General features: G+C 43.7%; 1 protein-coding gene across 1 annotated transcript in view; it reads right to left on the bottom strand.

The window, feature by feature from the left end:
- Window positions 1–17,663, bottom strand: part of LOC144829057 (uncharacterized) — a 419,215-nt gene that overhangs the window by 37,676 nt on the left and 363,876 nt on the right. The gene's annotated exons all lie outside the window — the stretch shown is intronic.

Below are 17,663 nucleotides of genomic sequence, written 5' to 3'. Positions count from 1 at the left end.
GGGTATGGCTGGACTTGAGAAAATATCAACTTCGTGGTATCCCTCCTCCTTAATTTCCCGGTCGCCGTTTTCCAGTGACAGACCTAGTTGCAAGGGTGGTCCTTAAGGGAAATATCGCGTAGCCATAATGAGGGTAAGCGAGAATACTCTTATTATTTGCCCACACAGAGCTACACACTCTTATAAATCACATATTTTGGAGTTCATCGCTCCTAACTCAAATCACCCACACGACATACATCTGTAAAACAATACCGGACCACAGTGATTTAGAGGCCATCATCTCCTGGGGACGCGTACCCACTCCAGTTCCCACATGGAGGTTGGACCCTCTCCTCCTTGAAGATGGGGTATTCCGAACCAGTATGGCATCCACTATTACAAATTATTTAACTGAAAACGCTGGTATGGCCGCCACGGCAGAGGTGGAATGCGAGGCGATCAAAGTGGTAGTACGCGGAACCGTAATCGGCTCAGTCACGGGTTCTCGCCAGAATGTCAGCAAAGAACTAAAACAGGTGGAAGACACTCTCGGCAGACTTGAACGAGAAGTGGCCCAAAACACAGTTGCCAAAGCAGCTCTTCAAGAAGCTCACATAAACTATGCAGAACTTCTAGAGCAATTGCGAGTTATAGATTATCAAAACATATACTTAAAATGTTCATACAGAAGCAGACAGACCAGGTACATTATTAGCACATCTCCTTAGAAATGTACCCCTGCCCACGGGATATTAGAAATAACTACACCACAATGGACCCGGGCAACCACTCAATAGGAAATAAATAAGGCCTTTTACAATCCCTACAAAGCACTGTAAAGCGCCCCACGGAAAGTAAACACGCATGAACGTAATTCTTTCTTGGCCTCAGTTAGTCTACCTCAAATAACGATAGAAAGACAAAAGACCCTAGCTGGTCCAATTACATTGGATGAAATATGTGCAGCAATTAAAGATCTTTCCAAAAATCAAATCCCAAGCATAGATGGCTTACCAGTGGAACTATACGCCACTTATGCCCAACAGTTGGCCCCAGACTTAAAAAACTCTACCAAGAGGCGTACAAAACTGGATCCTTACCCCCACCACTTAACCACACTGCCTAGACCTGGTAGGGATCACACAAATCCCTCTGCATATTATCCACTTTCTTTATTGAAATAAGAATACAAAATACTCTGTAAAATTTTATCCAGCTGTCTCAACCCCTTCCACCAAAATCTATACATACTGACCAGTGTGGGTTTATACCAGCTCGGAACACATGCTTCACCATCTTCAGACTGTGTAACATTATGTTTGCCTGCCCCTCAGAGATGCCCGAAAAGGGTTGCATATCACTCAACATCTGCCAAGTCTTTGATACTTTACACTGGGAATATATGTTAACTGCCCTACAGAGATTTGGGATTCCCCGAATGTATACAATGGATCCAGATACTATACCATTCCCCAAGAGCGAGAGAGGACAACTCTGCCTCGTACCCCTTTGTCACAAGTATGTCAAATACTTGTGATAAAGGGGTACGAGGCAGGGTTGTCCTCTCTCGCTCATGCTGTTTGTGCTTGCACTTGAACCCCTTGCCCACAGATTGCATGCTGTGTCAAAAAGCTGGGGTATTACTATTAATCATACACCCCATGCAATATCCCTTCACGCAGATTATATTATACTGTACTCCAAAAAAACCTACAGGAGAATCTGCACACTTTAGCGCAAATCCTACCCAGTTTGATCTATTGCAGGGTAAACAGACATAATATATCGAGTACAAAATATAGGCTGGACAAAATATCGAATGGACAGAATATAGACATCAAAAATATCGTTTTGAAGGTAAGTAATGTAATATCGAATGTTAAAAATATAGAAAGTTAAAATATCGAAGTATGTATTATATAGGTTATTCAAATGAGCGAATTTTTAATAATATCGAATTTTTTATAGTGTTTGTTATGTTATTATATGTGTGAAAAGTGTGTATTTATGTTATAATTAATTTTAATTCATGAATTTTATTTTTTTATTTTTTGCGTAATTTAATTCTGTAGCGGGTTGTGGGTTTATGGGGGAATAGGGTGGGAAGTAATTTAATTATAATTAATTAAATATGTAAATGTATATATTGGTATTCATTTTTAATTAATTGTTAATTAATTTATAATTGGTAATTAATTACATTTTAATTGGCAATTAATTTTAATTAATTGATTAATTGCTAATTATGTTAATTTTATGAATTTATTTTCTGTAGCGGGTTGTGGGTTTATAGGGGAATTGGGTGGGAAGTAATTTATTTATAATAATTAAATATGTAAAAATATTTATTGGTATCTTTTTAGAATTAATTGTTATTAATTTTTGTATGGGTAATTAATTAAATTTTAATTGCCAATTAATTTTAAGTAATTGATTAATTGCTAATTATGTTAATTTTACTAATTTATTTTCTGTAGCTGGTTGTGAGTTTATAGGGGAATAGGGTGGGAAGTAATTTATTCATAATTAATTAAATAATTCAATGTATTTAATTGTATTTCATTTGAATTAATTGTTAATTAATTTGTAATTGTTAATTAATTAATTGTTAATTTGTAATTAATCTGAATAAGTAACTAATAGTAAAAATTAATTGTAATTTGTAATTTTAATTGATTAATTATTATATTATATTAAATTGGTAATTACTTTTAATACATTTTTTATAGATATTAATTTATATATTTTTAAATAATATAAGAAGTATTTACTTTCCCTACTGTTGCACTCTCTGGAGTGGGAATAGTAATTTTTACCCCTACGCTATCCATCGCTTTCCCTACTGTTGCACTCACTGGAGTGGGAATAGTAACTTTAACCCCTACGCTATCCAACGCTTTCCCTACTGTTGCACCCACTGGAGTGGGAATAGTAATTTTTACCTCTACACTATCCAACGCTTTCCCTACTGTTGCACTCTTTGGAGTGGGAATAGTAATTTTTACCCCTACGCTATCCAACGTTTTCCCTACTGTTGCACCCACTGGAGTGGGAATAGTAATTTTTACCTCTACGCTATCCAACGCTTTCCCTACTGTTGCACTCTTTGGAGTGGGAATAGTAATTTGTACCTCTACTCTATCCAACACTTTCACTACTGTTGCACTCTTTGGAGTGAGAATAGTAATTTTAACCCCTACGCTATCCAACGCTTTCCCTACTGTTGCACTCTTTGGAGTGGGAATAGTAATTTTTACCCCTACGCTATCCAACGCTTTCCCTACTGTTGCACTCTTTGGAGTTGGAATAGTAATTTTTACCCCTACGCTATCCAACGCTTTCCCTACTGTTGCACCCACTGGAGTGGGAATAATAATTTTTACCCCTACGCTATCCAACGCTTTCCCGATTGTTGCACTCTTTGGAGTGGGAATAGTAATTTTTACCCCTACGCTATCCAACGCTTTCCCTACTGTTGCACCCACTGGAGTGGGAATAGTAATTTTTACCCCTACGCTATCCAACGCTTTCCCTACTGTTGCACTCACTGGAGTGGGAATAGTAATTTTTACCCCTACGCTATCCAACGCTTTCCCTACTGTTGCACTCTCTGGAGTGGGAATAGTAATTTTTACCCCTACGCTATCCAACCCTTTCTCTACTGTTGCACTCTCTGGAGTTGGAATAGTAATTTGTTCCTCTACGCTATCCAACCCTTTCTCTACTGTTGCACTATCTGGAGTGAGAATAGTAATTTGTAGCCCTACGCTATCCAACGCTTTCCCTACTGTTGCACTCTCTGGAGTGGGAATAGTAATTTTTACCCCTACGCTATCCAACGCTTTCCCTACTGTTGCACTCTCTGGAGTGGGAATAGTAATTTTTACCTCTACGCTATCCAACGCTTTCCCTACTGTTGCACTCTTTGGAGTGGGAATAGTAATTTTTACCCCTACGCTATCCAACGTTTTCCCTACTGTTGCACCCACTGGAGTGGGAATAGTAATTTTTACCTCTACGCTATCCAACGCTTTCCCTACTGTTGCACTCTTTGGAGTGGGAATAGTCATTTGTACCTCTACGCTATCCAACACTTTCACTACTGTTGCACTCTTTGGAGTGAGAATAGTAATTTTAACCCCTACGCTATCCAACGCTTTCCCTACTGTTGCACTGTTTGGAGTGGGAATAGTAATTGGTACCCCTATGCTATCCAACGCTTTCCCTACTGTTGCACTCTTTGGAGTTGGAATAGTAATTTTTACCCCTACGCTATCCAACGCTTTCCCTACTGTTGCACCCACTGGAGTGGGAATAATAATTTTTACCCCTACGGTATCCAACGCTTTCCCTATTGTTGCACTCTTTGGAGTGGGAATAGTAATTTTTACCCCTGCGCTATCCAACGCTTTCCCTACTGTTGCACCCACTGGAGTGGGAATAGTAATTTTTACCCCTACGCTATCCAACGCTTTCCCTACTGTTGCACTCACTGGAGTGGGAATAGTAATTTTTACCCCTACGCTATCCAACGCTTTCCCTACTGTTGCACTCTCTGGAGTGGGAATAGTAATTTTTACCCCTACGCTATCCAACCCTTTCTCTACTGTTGCACTCTCTGGAGTGGGAATAGTAATTTTTACACTTCCGCTATCCTACGGTAATAATATTGGATATTATTTAATTATATTATGTTACTATATATATATATATGTTTTAACAAATATGATTGTATTTTTTTTTATAACTTTCAATAATTATTTAATTATTATAAGGTAATGTAAGTATTTTTAAGTATATTTTAGTAATTAATTTTTAATATTAATTTTATTTAACATTGTTTTTAATAAAGTCGATATTTTTATAAACTATATTTTTGTAAATGATATTTTTTACTCGATATTTTTGTACTTACCTGTTTGTAGATACAAAGTCGATATTCTGTCTGTCGATATTTTGTTGCCGATATTTTTGATAGTCGATATTATGTCCCTCGATATTATGTCAGTGATCCCTATTGCAGGTCTCACTGTTAACTACGAAAAATCAGATGCGTTCCCCTTCTGGAACAAGTTCAATATGAAAACTATCCCCTTTGGAGATCAAGACATAACAGTTGCCCCTACAACCTTTCGGTATCTAGGGATACAAGTATACAGAAACCCGGAGGACCTCATCGAAGGGAATCTGCAAAAGGCAACACGCTTCTTGCGGGCCCAGGGCACCTTCTGGAAATCTCTACCACTGGCGTAACGAAACTTGAGGGGGCCTCCCTGCAAGGCAAGTGGGGGGGCCCTTCCAGGCTCACTCAGGAGCTCTGCAGCCAGAGTGCTGTGCTGAGGGGCCCCCCTGGATCTTGGGGGCCACCAACTTCGCGGGGGTCACTGTTACGCCCCTGATCTCTAGCCCTCTTGATCGCTGGTCGACTGTCAATTTCTAAAATGGTGATGCTCCCAAGGCTTCTTTACTTCTTCACCAACCTGCCAGTGGTGATTCTCAGAACCAGCTTCAAAACACTGAAAACATCACTGACTGACTTAATATGGGGCACAAGCCGCAGACGTATTACTCTGGTGGAGTTACAACTCCAGTCGAATGCCGGAGGAATGGGGGCTCCTGACTTTTATGCCTACTGCTTAGCAGGCCAATTGCAGTGGCTCTCATACTGGTCAGCGGGCCGCAATTTGCACGAAATAGCCTACACAAATCAGGTGATCGCTAGGGGTGCATTGCACACCATGCTGTGCCCAGGTGGCACAGTCCCACCTTCAGCTCCAGTGTTACTTAGGACTGCACTCACTTACTGGAAGCAGGCATTAAAAATTATACAGTAAATACTCAAGCTTATGCTCCCAACATACCACTCCTAGGTATTCTGACCGCTATAGGGATTCTTATAAACCTCAGAATCTCCCCATGGATACAGGCAGGAGTCTCTGCAATAGGGTAACTGTTTAGGGATGGAATGCAATTGACACATACAGACTTCATAAATGAACAGGGTACCACAGGAGTGCTATTTCTAATACATGCCAACCTGGTGCGCTATGTATGTTAAACGATCAGGGGTCAGAACCAGCCACAAACTAACTAGTTCACCTATTATACCATATGGGAACAGGGAGACACTAAATCTGCTGGTTTTACAGAGGAATCCGTGCACACCAACCATACTCCTTAATCCAGATACACCACAATTGGGATTGGGATATTAATGGATCACTTTCAGATAAAGAATGGAAGACACTACTGCAATACGCCAAACAAGTATCCCGTAATACACGTTTTAAAAGTATATCATATATGATAACTCAACGCACATACCTAACACCACACAAGTTACACTCCATCTACCCCAACATCATGGCGGCCTGCCCTAGAGGTTCAGAGCAGGACTCGGACTTCATCCACATGATATGATGCTGCAACAGCTTGTGCAATAACTGGGGCAAGGTCATAGCAACCCCGGGATAGGTGGTGGGGGATATGGGCTGGCAATAGGCGGAAACATGCATACTGGGCCTCTACCCACAGTGGGAGGGAAAAGAAATTCAGGCTAAATTCTCTGACTTACCTCTTATTCTGGTGAAAATATGCATCATTAGGAGGTGGAAATCAACAATCCCCCCCAAGATACACTCCTGGAAGGAAGAGGTTGATAGATGGGTTTTAGCGGGAAGTGGAGCCATTTGCAGAGAAGAACGTAGTGGACTTCAGAAGAGGCCTATAGCTATGAGCTGGGACATATCACTGGAATCCTTCAAAACATTAGATACACTAAATTCCCAAACGTAACGGCGTTAGAAAACTTGGTACCACCAAAAGTTACATGGGAAACACTCGCTAGTCTCAACCCCAGTACTATTGGTGCTGCTTGACCTTTTCGCTGCATTCAATACCAACTCACACCAGACTCTACTGAGAAGATTGGGAGACATAGGCCTCTCAGGGAACGCTTTGAAATGGTTGTCCAACTTTCTATCCGATAGAACTCAGACTGTTAACTTAGGCCCATTCCACTCACAGACTACCAGGGTGACCAAGGGAGTACCACAGGGCTCATGCCTGAGCCTCACCTTGTTTAACATCTACGTGATTCCCTTGGTAAGACTATTAAGGAAGCTGGGATTTATCCCCATATCTTACACTGATGATACCCAACTTCTCCTTTCATTTGACAAATGCAACTCCAACATTCAGAACACCTTTGCAGAAGGAATGAAGGCCATAGCGGAGTGGATGAAAGCCAATTCTCTCCAACTTAATGCTGCTAAGTCGAAGATTATGCTATTTGGCGAAGCCACTGTGAAATGGTCCCCTAACTGGTGGCCAGAGGAATTAGGCACTACTCCATGCCCGAAACAGGTGGTAAAAAACCTCGGAGCTCGGTTAGACCACAAACTCACATAGGGAGATCATGCCTCTTCCACTACTGGAGCATGTTTCCATAGCCTCAGCCTACTCAGAAGAGTTTTCCCTTTCTTACCACTATCAACCAGGAAAACCTTGATCCAGGCTCTTATCCTAAGCCGCTTGGACTATTGTAACGCCCTGCTGATTTCATCCAATAAAGCTCCTTAAACAAACTCCAAGTTGTTCAGAACACTGCGGCCTGACTGGTGACCAATGCCCCCCCAAGAACTGCATCACTCCTTCTACTTCAAAGACTGCATTGACTGCCAATACGGAAGAGGATCAAATTTAAGAACTGCTGTATGGCATACAAAGCAGTAAACAAGCTAGGCCCAAGCTACATAAAAATAAATTTGTTAACTATGTTTCCGCCAGACCCCTCCGCTCGGGAGCTAAAGCACTGCTCCAAGTCCCACGCTTTAAAAAAAAACAACTAGGTGGAAAAGCTTTTTACCATCTAGCCCCACATTACTGGAATTAACTCCCCATCCATATGCACCAATGCTCGGATTATCTGGCATTCAGAAAGCTGTTGAAAACCTCACTGTTCTAATCTTCCTTCCCTAGCTCATTTGTGCAGTTTTAGCGTGGAGATACCCTAATGGGGTGATTTGGGCGCTCTTTAAGCAAATAAATAGAAATAAAAATAGGTACTCAAATACCTTTTAGTCATCTAGCACAATGTAACACAGAGATCAATTCCCTCATAGCCTGAATTAAATCTACCTAAAATGAGCGACTCCAGACCCTCTACCTCACTCTAGTCTATGTCTCATGCAACCATAACTATATCCTAGACTTTAGCGGTCTGTCAGTACTGAATTGTACGATCCGTGCCCTTCAGCAAGGGGGGAGGAGGGGGGAACCTTTGTTATCTTGCTGTTTTTATGATTTTCTTTCAGATTGAGTCTTCTAAGCAATCAACAGACAGGTCCAAGTCGGCTACTTTAACTACGGAAGCGTTATACTCAGCTATGTATATTGTGAGGCGTATTGTGAATGTACGCAAGTGTAATAAAATAATTGCTATTTGATAAAGCCAACAGTTACGTAATATCATTGTGTGCACCTGATATGTCAACGCTTGAAATAACAAATGCAATTTGTTTTAAAGAAATAAATTACTTGTCCATGTAATTTGAGGTACATTGGGATGACCAGTAGCAAAATCATTACTAGTATAGGGAAACACCAAAGTAACATTCGGTGTAAAAAGGTTACCACCAAAATTAGGAAGCCTTATTTGACAGTTAACCATATCATTGATGATTTACAGTGGGTTGTCCTGGAGAAGATCGACAATACCAATAAGAAACCAGACAATATCCTCTTTGAAAGAGAACAACGCTGGATTTATCGGCTCCAGACGTTCAGAATAAGACTCAATGGCAGCAGCTCTTGGTTGGCTTTTTTGTACATGTCCTAGTACTGGTTTTCTGTATACTGTCTCTCTGTACACTAATATTGTGTTCAGCATTTGAAATATTCTCTGGTAGGGATTTCTGGATGAGTAAATACGCTAGAAATGTTTTTCTGCACACAATTGGTAGATAGTATATATTTCCATGACACATTCCGACATACTCGCCGTTGAGGAATAGATCACCAAGTCATTTTTGAGAATGGATTTGTTCACTTACTATAATCTTATTGGATATAATGATAACAAATATTACACTCCCAGTATGTCAAAAGAAGTTACTCTGCCTACAGACTTTAGTTAGAAATAATCTGATCTGGCATCTGTAGCGACCTACAGAGTCCTTACATATGAATAAGGGTCATGACCCTTTTGTTTGTGAGCAGACTTATTTTTAAGAATAGTGATCTCCTAAAGGTACAGTCTTCATCTAGGAGATAATGGCCTGTGTTTGTATATTTTTTGGTCTCGTCTCGGCAACGCAAGCGTTGTCTCTTCGATACATGCTGTATCTAGAACATATGTAACGTAGGACAATGTCTCTAAGGGTGTTACTTGAAAAGTAATTTAACAAGGGCACAATTAATTGCTAGCAGCACTGGAGTAGAAACAGTGAATTTATGTATAAAGTACTTCATATATTTTAAGAGACAAGATAAGCACTGCGTAACATTTAATGGCACGTAACCTGTGTAATACTGTGTACAAGTGCTCATGAAATAGTGAACAAAGCAGTACAAAAGGGGGTGGTGATGGACGGAGCATCTGAACCAATCAAACACTCACACCCAGTCAACAGATCTAGGTTTATTCCATCACCGTTCTTTAGCCCACTCTGCCACCCTAGTTCAGACATGGCCATATGCAAATCAGTCTGACCCTGTGCCTCATGGGAACAGTCCAGCCCGAACTGCCAAGCCATGCCTTCCCTGGACCGGGAACAAGCTTCCTAGGACCTGTTTCTGGCATTTCAGCCGTCTTCAGCCAGGCTTGCTTGAATCCAGTGGCAAAGTAGGCAAGGGACTCACGTCTGAGCATACCCTGCCAACTTATGGCGAACAAAGCGGTACAAAAGGGGGTGGTGATGGACGGAGCATCCGAACCAATCAAACACTCACACCCAGTCAACAGACATGGGTTTAATCCATCACCGTTCTTTAGCCCACTCTGCCACCCCAGTTCAGACATGGCCATATGCAAATCAGTCTGACCCTGTACCTCATGGGAACAGTACAGCCCGAACTGCCAAGCCATGCCTTCCCTGGACTGGAAACAAGCTTCCTAGGACCGGTTTCTGGCATTTCAGCCGTCTTCAGCCAGGCTTGCTTGAATCCAGTGGCAAAGTGAGCAAGGGACTCACGTCTGAGCATATCCTGCCAACTTATGGTGAACAAAGCGGTACAAAAGGGGGTGGTGATGGACGGAGCATCTGAACCAATCAAACACTCACAACCAGTCAACAGATCTGGGTTTAATCCACACCGTTCTTTAGCCCACTCTGCCACCCCAGTTCAGACTTGGCCATATGCAAATCAGTCTGACCCTGTGCCTCAAGGGAACAGTCCAGCCCGAACTGCCTAGCCATGCCTTCCCTGGACCGGAAACAAGCTTCCTAGGACCGGTGTCTGGCATTTCAGCCATCTTCAGCCAGGTTTGAATTAATCCAGTGGCAAAGTGAGCAAGGGACTCACGTCTGAGCATACCCTGCGAACTTATGGTGAACAATGCGGTACAAAAGGGGGTGGTGATGGAGGGAGCATTTGAACCAATCAAACACTTACACCCAGTCAACAGATCTGGGTTTAATCCATCACCGTTCTTTATGCCACTCTCCCACCCCAGTTCAGACATGGCCATATGCAAATCAGTCTGACCCTGTGCCTCTTGGGAACAGTTCAGCCCGAACTGCCAAGCCATGCCTTCCCTGGACCGGAAACAAGCTTCCTAGGACCGGTTTCTGGCATTTCAGCCGTCTTCAGCCAGGCTTGCTTGAATCCAGTGGCAAAGTGAGCAAGGGACTCACGTCTGGGCATACCCTGCAAACTTATGGCGAACAAAGCGGTACAAAAGGGGGTGGTGATGGACGGAGCATCTGAACCAATCAAACACTCACACCCAGTCAACAGATCTGGGTTTAATCCATCACCGTTCTTTAGCCCACTCTGCCACCCCAGTTCAGACATGGCCATATGCAAATCAGTCTGACCCTGTGCCTCATGGGAACAGTCCAGCCCGAACTGCCAAGCCATGCCTTCCCTGGACGGTAAACAAGCTTCCTAGGACGGGTTTCTGGTATTCCAGCCGTCTTCAGCCAGGCTTGCTTGAATCCAGTGGCAAAGTGAGCAAGGGACTCACGTCTGAGCATATACTGCCAACTTATGGCGAACAAAGCGGTACAAAAGGGGTGGTGATGGACGGAGCATCTGAACCAATCAAACACTCACACCCAGTCAACAGATCAGGGTTTAATCCTTCACCGTTCTTTAGCCCACTCTTCCACCCCAGTTCAGACATGGCCATATGCAAATCAGTCTGACCCTGTGCCTCATGGGAACAGTCCAGCCCGAACTGCCAAGCCATGCCTTCCTGGACCGGAAACAAGCTTCCTAGGACCGGTTTCTGGCATTGTAGCCGTCTTCGGCCAGGGTTGCATGAATCCAGTGGCAAAGTGAGTAAGGGACTCACGTCTGAGCATACCCTGCCAACTTATGGTGAACAATGCGGTACAAAAGGGGGTGGTGATGGACGGAGCATCTGGACCAATCAAACACTCACACCCAGTCAACAGATCTGGGTTTAATCCTTCACCGTTCTTTAGCCCAATCTTCCACCCCAGTTCAGACATGGCCATATGCAAATCAGTCTGACCCTGTGCCTCATGGGAACAGTCCAGCCCGAACTGCCAAGCCATGCCTTCCTGGACCGGAAACAAACTTCCTAGGACCGGTTTCTGGCATTTTAGCCGTCTTCAGCCAGGGTTGCATGAATCCAGTGGCAAAGTGAGTAAGGGACTCACGTCTGAGCATACCCTGCCAACTTATGGTGAACAATGCGGTACAAAAGGGGGTGGTGATGGACGGAGCATCTGGACCAATCAAACACTCACACCCAGTCAACAGATCTGGGTTTAATCCATCACCGTTCTTTAGCCCACTCTGCCACCCCAGTTCAGACATGGCCATATGCAAATCAGTCTGACCCTGTGCCTCATGGGAACAGTCCAGCCCGAACTCCCAAGCCATGCCTTCCTTGGATCGGAAACAAGCTTCCTAGGGCCGATTTCTGGCATTCCAGCCGTCTTCAGCCAGGCTTGCTTGAATCCAGTGGCAAAGTGAGCAAGGGACTCACGCCTGGGCATACCCTGCCAACTTATGGCGAACAAAGCAGTACAAAAGGGGGTGGTGATGGACGGAGCATCTGAACCAATCAAACACTCACTCCCAGTCAACAGATCTGGATTTAATCCATCATGGTTCTTTAGCCCACTCTTCCACCCCAGTTCAGACATGGCCATATGCAAATCAGTCTGACCCTGTGCCTCATGGGAACAGTCCAGCCCGAACTGCCAAGCCATGCCTTCCCTGGACTGGAAACAAGCTTCCTAGGACCGGTTTCTGGCATTTCAGCCGTCTTCAGCCAGACTTGCTTGAATCCAGTGGCAAAGTGAGCAAGGGACTCACTTCTGAGCATACCCTGCCAACTTAGGACGCTTTGTGCGCCATAAGTTGAGCTAAAGAATGGTGATGGATTAAACCCAGATCAGTTGACTGGGGGTGAGTGTTTGATTTGCTCAAACTCTCCGTCCATCATTCCATTTTATATCGCTATGAAATAGTGAAGAGCGCAAGTGACACGTGAGGAAGTATGCACAGCGACAGAGGGGTGCAAAAACAAGATAAATTATACACAAGATTTTTGCGTAGAAGTACCCATACAGCAAATGCCAGAAAAAGTAATTTTAGTGGGTATTCTCGAGAGATGGCCACCGTAAATTTCAATGTAAAAGTTGATGGCGTTTCGTCCTGTAGAAGTGTTAGACCATCATCAGGACCAGGTTACAATTAGTTAAACAACAGTGTGGTAAGGTATCAGGCAAGGACCATTCAAGAATGTAGGTACAGATGAAGGAGCTGTGAGAATGACATCCAGAAACAGACGTGGAAAGAATCCAAAAGTATGGCGCAACTGCATATGTGCCGGACCACACTGTCATCAGGAGCGGAACTGCATCCAAATTGTGGTGTTGCTCCAATACTAATTATAGGCGACATGCAAATGGAGTGTATCCAAAAGGAAGGGGAGGGTAGGTCGGGTGGTGCTGTTTAGAATAAAAACAGCATTTTCAACATGAGCGTCAAGGTGTCTCCATTGTGAGGTGAAGCAGGAGTAGCAGTTCCAGTATATAGCTAACACCCTGTATATGGAATGGATCCCAGGGAAAACGTGTAGCGTCAGCACGAGTCCAGCTGATACACTGGAGGCGAAAAGGGCGCAAATATTTGCGACCGTCGTGGTCACAGGAGCGTCAAGGTGTCTCCATCTATAAAAGCATCAGGGGTAGCACTCCCAAGTAGTAGCTAACACCCTGTGTGAGGACTGGATCCAGGGGAAAGTGTTGAGGCGGCGTGAGTCCGGCTGAAACCAAAGTATCTAGAACACAGGCTTGAAGCACCTACCACCTTTCCTATTGGCTCCTGTTAATGCCATTTGTAAATGGTTGCTTCTGATTGGTGAATATGGTTAATTTGTCCCGCCGTTTGCTGTTTCGAACCCTCCCAGCAGACTTCCCCTGTTACATGTGTTCTTTCTATTTAGTTCATTTATGTTAATTTGTGGCACAATTTGTTTTTGTTTGCTTCAAGAGCTCACTCCCGCCTTGGCGGCAGTGAGCACGCATAGGATGCTGCAGGGGAGAGCAGCATGGTCCGTTGCATGAATCTGACTCAACTTTTGCAGTTCTCATCCGGCTGTTGTTAAATGTTCTTTGTATTCTGTTCAGGAACTTTTTTTGTAAATCTCAACACATGTTTTTGTCGGTCTGGTTACTGGCACGGCGGCAGCATGTTGGCAGCTACAGGAAGCGCCCCGTGTTTTTTGTATGATCAACACGGCGCCCGCAGTGCTTAATCTTTTACCATGGCAGCCACACTTTTCTTTTTCATCAGCATAGCTCTTTCCAGTGCAGGAGAGTTTTTTTGCTCTTCACCCGTCTAGCCGTGTCTCCCTCTGGATCTCCGGGGCTCGCCTGCCCTCTTATGACCTGCAGGAGTAGGGACAGAACTGAGCTTGGTAACTGTCTCCCCTCACCTTTTCTTGAGTTCCATTCCCCTGCTGAACCTCCCTTCCCTCCCTTCCCTACCACATCTCTCTGGAGTTGTAGGAGTGTGTCTGTTTACTTTTTTGTATGTTGATGGACTGTGCGTCTGTTTACTTTTGTTGTATAAAATATTGCCACTTTCTTCACGGCACCCGCTTTCATATTTCACCATTGCATGCCTCTTTTTAGGTCTCGCCTGAACCAGCGCATGCGCTGCTCTGGCGAGACATTTAGAAATTGGCTTCTCAAAGTGCTACCCACAGGCTTTTGGCGGCCACCAGATTGCTGTTACGCGCACAAGCGTGCGCGACGTGCACAGCTGCCATTTGCCACTCGCCAGCCAGCTTTCACTTTTGCCGTTGTGTGCTCGCGTGCCGTCACTTTCAGGGCCGTGCCAACAGTTGTTTACAGAGAGCCCTCGCTCTCCTCCTTTCTCTTCTTTCTCCGCCCCCACCCGCTTCCGACTCGATTTTGCTTCTGCCTCCCTATTCCTAACCCCCCCTTCTCTTTTACATCTTCGGCCAACTACCTGCTATGAGTCCCTGCTCCGGCCTTGTTTGCGTGTTTCAGCCCTGTGTTTTTTTTTCTTTTAGAAAAATGTCCTCATTTGCCTCAGACCTCAGTTGACAAAAAGTAGGATGTCTGTTACCGTTACTCAGTTTTAAGGAGATGTAGGCATCAAGAATGGAAACGGGGGACTTAACCTGCCTACCGGTAAACAACAATCCCCCATGATGTCACTGTCCCCCTTTCTAAGTTAAGGGGTTGGTCTCGCTCTCTTCTGGTACCCTGTGACCGAAGGCGGTTTGTGCTGGCCTGCTTGTTTAGAAGCTTCGAGGGGGAGTGCAGCCAGAGAGCATCCAGGGGGCTTAATCATAGGATCCAAGAAGGTTATGTTATGTTATGTTATATTCGTATTTGTATAGCGCACGGCTACTCAAAAAGAGTGTCCCGGCGCTTTTGAATAGGGAGACCTACAGCAACATAACACAACCACAGTAGGTTGTTTTAAGAAAATTAACCATAAATTTAGCTAGGACCACTTTAATAAACAATCTCATATTTCTTTTTTTCTGCTACTCTGCAGTCTGACCAGATCAGTCTTGGAAGTCTTATACAGGGAAGTCAGCCAGTCCGTGTGTGTGGGGGGTGTGACATCTATCCATTTCCTGCTAATTTCTCTCCTAGCGAGCAGTATAGCATAGAAAAAGAACCCCCTAGCAGGCCCTATTACTTCATCGGCTATACCAAAGATGACCAATGGGACAGATATATGTACAGGGAATCCCAGAATGTCCGATATAGTTGTCCCTATTTCCCCCCAATATTCAGTTATTGCAGGGCAGTCTTTAAACATATGAAGCCCTGTGTTTTATTACTCGGCTCCACTCCAAATTCGACGCGACGTTCAGGGAAGTGGGTTTATCCTGTCAAAATTGCAATCATCTTGCTCCCTGATGTGTTAGGTGCCATCTCGCGTGCACCCTTACAGCCTGCGATCTCGCAAGTGCACATGCACCACCCGCACTCAGCAGTCTCCCCGGGGCACAAGCAGGCATCCACTTCAGCCTTCTGCTCGCAAGCGCGCGCACCACTCGTTTTTTTTGGCACAAGAATATTCTTCTACACTGCACTAAGTGCTTCATATAGTGCAACTACTAACGGACTTTGCTTTCCTTTCCTTTGGGCCTCCCCTCTGTGAACTACCTTATATGAGTCCCTGCACCGGCCTTCTTTGCGTGTTTCAGCCCTGTGTTTTATTACTCGGTTCCACTCTTGCCACATTCTAAAAGATTATCCCTGCACACCGATACCTACTGCAACACTCTCATGATCGCTACCAACCATTTTCACCATCACTACTCACCACTTTCCCATCGTCAACCGCTGCAGTTCTATGATTGATACCCATCATTCTTTCATCATCCCCCAGTTTCACCATCTCCATCCATCAGATTCTCACATCACATCAGGCTCACCATTGATATCCAACAAAAGAACACAAAACGCACCAGTATCACCTACTGTTCTCTCTATAAAGTAAAGAGCAAGTAGGAGGTGAACATATTTATTATTTTATTTCCGTTGTTTCTGTATATTTGCATATTTATGTTGCTTTTATATTTTCGGGTATTGGCCCATACAAACCAAAAGAAACTCAATTACCAAACACTTTCACTGATAAAACGTCATACCTGTTGGCTCTTACAATACTTGAATTTTTGCAAGGAGACTGACGGGTCTTCAAACTGTGGGTCGCACCCCACTTAGGAGGAGAAGAGGGGGCATGGTGGCATGTCTGAGAAACTTAGGGAGGAGGGCACAATTCATGCCACAAAAAATCTTGCCGAATGATTTAGTCAGTTAGTTATTACATTGTTTAACACACACAACTACAGTTCTGCATTAATCAACGTCATTGAGCAAGCTACGTGTTTTTGTGTCTTTTTTTAACAGGCAGGAGCAGCAGCAGGCATTGACAGAAAGAATTAGTGTGGTCTAGGGTGGGCTTCTTAATGAGGAAGACACTTCTGATTTCTAAGCAGCTTTGTAACTAAGAAAGTGGAAAATTAACCTCTAATCAACTTTTTTTACGATTTGCACAATCGAGCCTGCCTTATTTTAGACAAGCTTCCTTGGTAGGCATCACTAGACGAGGGAGAAGAGAGGCTTGAACCAATCAGTTCCGCACTAGCCAGTAATGAAAGTAAAGGACAGCTGTTCACAAAGAACTTGTAACTTGACTGAGATGAAGCATCAGAGTATCTATTTTGAATTTAGGGAGGGCAGAACTAACTGGAGTTGTTGTTTTTTTTAGAGGTGATTATAAAAATTCTGGAGTGTTGTGCCCATCTGCTTAGCACAGATACACAAATATATGCTTTTAAGGACGTATATTCAAGATGTGTACTCACACAACATAACTCTGCAAGGCAGTATCCCAACCCGAATACATTTCTAAATGTACTCCTGTCAACGACAGGAATAAATGCGCATTTCGATTGGGAAACTTGAGGGAACATTCCTAAACCTGGTGAGTATATAGGCATAGGTGTTACACTGGGGGTGGGGGTGGAGACAATTTATTTATTTTCGAAATGATATGCACTTTGGATTTATATTATGATATGAATAAATGATCACAATGTACATTTACATAAAGGGAAATCTATTGGCAGCAATACGGTATTTACAAAGGAATTCCACAAAGACTTCTATGACTGTGGCTGTGGCTGTACTCAGAAGGAAATCAAAGTTCGCCAAACAATAAAATAACAAGCATTGGCATAGCCAATAGGTCTCGCCTTTGGGACCTTATAAGTATTAAACCATGCAACAGTTAATGTTGTTGCACCCAGGATATTGTGCTGCATAACTAGATACTTATAAGGTCCCAAAAGCGAGACCTATTGGCTCTGCCAATGCTTGTTTTACTAGCACAGATCTCCACAGCTGATCATTGGTACTGAGGACTCTGGTATGTGAAGCCCCTCCCTTTGGTGTGTGTTTGTAGTCTATTATTTTCTTTGT

This window comes from Lissotriton helveticus, chromosome 4_1, assembly GCF_964261635.1.
Source record: "Lissotriton helveticus chromosome 4_1, aLisHel1.1, whole genome shotgun sequence".
Taxonomy (NCBI): domain Eukaryota; kingdom Metazoa; phylum Chordata; class Amphibia; order Caudata; family Salamandridae; genus Lissotriton; species Lissotriton helveticus.
Note: the sequence above shows the minus strand (reverse complement) of the source record. Positions and strands in the feature narration are given on the sequence as shown.